Consider the following 3,911-nt stretch of genomic DNA (forward strand, 5'->3'; position numbering starts at 1 on the left):
TTAACATTAAGATTAAGAAGTAAGAAGACTTTAAGGATTTACTTATAAGGCAAAAAACAAAAGAAACTATAGAGGAATTTAGATAGAGAATCCTTAATAGAAACTAGACTAGAGATTTAGTATACTAGGTTATACTAGGGATAGAGCACCTATATAAAGGATAACTAATAGGCCTAAGATAGGCACGCTAAGAGCAAAATAGCTTATTAAACTAGAATAAGAAGAGGATCTAAAGATCCCTATTAGATTTAAAAAACGATATATAAAGGGCTATTACAATATAGTAATAAGAAGATACTTTCTTACGGATAAGCCGTATATACTCTAACTGTTATACTAAAAGTGGTATAGGCAGCGATATAACGATAAGTAAGAAGATTTCTATATATAGTTAGATAAGCGAGTTATCTAGGACTACCCTATTATAGAAAAAGCTATAAGTTATATTAAGGGAGCATTAATTATAATATTAAAGGATTTAGAGAAATAATTAGGACTAGAGAAGCGAAAGATAAATCTTAGTACTTATAAATAAAGTTATAATATTTAGATTAATATAATAAAGACTTAAACTTAAAAATAAAGATAAGTTAAGAGTTAACTTAAAGCACCTAGTATATTATACGCTATTATAGATTATATATATAGATAATATATACAATATATATAAGAATCTAAAAGAGAAGAATTGGAAGTACCCTATAAGGATATATTAGGCGCTAAAAAAGCGGTAGTATAGGAATGCTAAGTATATATATAGATAGTATTTAGTAGAAGTTTAGGAGTTAGGAAACTTAATACTTTAACTAAAAAGATTCCTTACGGAAGAATACTTAAATAGATAATAGTAGTGGGAATACCTAAAGAATATATATCTATAGTATATAGAGGATAAAAAGCAAACTAGGTATTAGCAAAAGAGGAAGCTAAGTATAATAGGATTAAGTAGCTAATAGTTAGAAAAAGTGGAGGCCTATAGAACTAAAGGGAGCTAGTAGTAAACACTTAGACCCTTAACGAAATTTTGGGATTAATTAGTAAGATTAATAGTTTAAAGCGCTAATAGATAGTAAAGCAACGAGAAACTATATTTTATTAGCAGTAGTTAAGAGAATAGAATTGCCTTATAAATAGAAGGAGTAATTTTACTTATTAGTTATAATTTTAGCAGATCTAATAACCTATAGAGGAGGGATTGTTAATCTTAAAATAGGACTAATTAGATAATTATTAAAGGAAGACAAATTAAGATATCTTTTAATATCCTACTATTAGGACGAGATAAGGTAGTATTAGGCATGCCTTAGTTATAGGAGTATAATCTAAAGATTAATTAGGTTATAGGTTAAGTTAATATTAAAAATACTTAATAACGTAAAGTATAATAATAAACTAAAATAGTATAATATTAAGTTAGAGTAATATATAAAAAGATTAAGCGAGGCTTAAGTTATATACTAAAGAGATACTATAAGTATAGTAAGAAATTATAAAGTTTAGAAAGTAAGAAGTTAGTAAATTATATAGTATAGGACTATAAGATAGAGTTAGAACTAGNAATAAGTNTAANGTTCTTTNTAANCTATAAGCTTACTNAAGANGANNNNANAGCACTNAAAGAGTTTNTCTANGAAAANNTATAAAAGGGATATATTAGACTATTATAGTTATTAGTAGGATATCTAGTACTATTCGTACTAAAGAAGAATAGAAAACTTAGGCTATATATTAACTATAGATAGTTAAATAGCATTACTTAAAAGGATAGGTATTTTTTACCCTTAATTAGTAAAATCTAAGATAGGATAGGTAACGCGCAAATCTATATAAAGATAGATCTGAGATAGGCGTACTATTAGATTAGAATTAAGGAAGGCAATAAATAAAAGACAACCTTTAGGTTAAAGGAAAAGCTATATAAACCATTAGTTATATAATTTAGGTTAATAATATACTAGTAACATTTTAAAAGAGAATTAATAGTATATTATAGTATACCTTAAAGACATTATTATCTACTTAATAACTAAGGAAGAGTATAGGGAACACGTTAAATAGGTCTTAAAGAGACTATAAGAAAAATAGATGCTAGTAGTAATTAAAAAATATAAGTTCTTTACTAGGAAGACCAATTTTGTCGGATTTATTATTAAACTAGGTTATATTAGTATAGACCTAAAAAAGATTAAAGCTATAGTAAGTTGGTAAGAGCTAGAAAATATAACGCAGTTAAGGTTATTTCTAGGGTTTTACAACTACTATAGAATATTAAACTATTTACTAGGCTTATAAAGAAAGAGGAACTATAGGTATAGGGAAATAAGTAAAAGAAGCTATTTAAGGAACTTAAGGAGTTATTTACCTAGGAGCTAGTCCTTAAGATCTATTAACTAGAACTAAATGTAGTCGTAAAAACGGATATATTAGACTTTATACTAAGAGTATATTTGCTATAAAAGTATAAGAATATATAGTACCTAATAGCGTACTATAGTTAGAAGATAATACTACTAGAACTAAACTACAACATCTATAACAAGAAGTTGCTAGGTATAGTTATAGTATTTAAGAAATAGAGAGCATTCTTATAAGGCGTAGAAAAACTATTTATAGTTAAAATGGATTATAAGAACCTAACAGGGTTCCTAATAATAAAAGAATTTAATTAGAGATAAGTTAGATAGGCAGAAATACTTACAGAATACTATTTTAAGATTTAGTATACTAAAAGAACTAAGAATATAAGAGTAGATATACTTAGTAGAAAGGCTAAACTATAAAACAATAATAAAAACTATTAGGAGTAATGCTATATAGAGATAAGGATAAATTAACAAGATATAATTACCCTAAGCTAGTAGTAACTTAAGAGGATAATAAACTAAGAAGAGTCTATAAGATACTAAAAAGCTTTTAGGTATAAAGAATTCTAAAAGTATAGCTAGAAGATCTATAGATAGATATATATAAAAACTAAGAAGCATTATAGAGCATTTTATAGAAGATTTCTATAAGGGAATAACTTAAGGATATAACGGAGCAATAGGCTTAGTATTAAGACTTTAGGAAGAATATATTATTAATAAAATCTAGGGCATTGCTAAAGGAATAAACTAATAAGGTATAAGCTATATAGAGGGCTATATATAACGGAACCTTGTAGCAAAAACTATAGTGGGTCCTATTATTGGGCTAGGTGTGTAAAAAATGCAAATAACAATAGTCGATAAGTAATAACAACTGGTGGAGTAGTTGCCCAACAGATTAACTCTAATTGTATTCTAAGAATTACTATAAGAAAGGAACTATCTAGGTAGAAACTAAGGGTCCTTAAATACACAACCGTACTCCTATAAAATCCTTCTTATACGTAATATATATCTTATATATAAGGTATATAAGTTCCTCTTATTCCTCTTGTTTAATACGTAGCATATTATATAACCTTAGTTACTATTCCTTATTATATAGTTCTATCGGCTCTATCCTAGACTATATTTAAATTAACTAACTAGCTTCTTCCAACTCTTCCCTAAGTAGTTATAATATTATACTTAAAGCGTCCGTAACACTATCTCCCTCCTCTTTATCTTTATCCTTAAAGATTTAAAATATCTCTAAGTCGTTTACTAGAGGTATAATATCCGTCTAATTAATTTGGTTAATATTATTACTTATTATACCTAAAGCAATTTCTTCTTTATACGCCCAACGTCGTGCTCACACTATTACTATAATATTATCTCTTAGTAAGATTATACCGTCTCCATATTCTTGCTGTTTAAAAGAGGGGTTAGTTTATATTGCGTTAGCAAACCCTTCTTTATAACAACTATTCTCTTACTTAGAGTACACTAAAGTAAATATTTATTCGTCCTGCGATGTTTACTCTACCTTTAATGCTAAATATA

The sequence above is a fragment of the Cenococcum geophilum genome, assembly GCF_001692895.1.
Source record: "Cenococcum geophilum 1.58 unplaced genomic scaffold K441scaffold_115, whole genome shotgun sequence".
Classification (NCBI taxonomy): domain Eukaryota; kingdom Fungi; phylum Ascomycota; class Dothideomycetes; order Gloniales; family Gloniaceae; genus Cenococcum; species Cenococcum geophilum.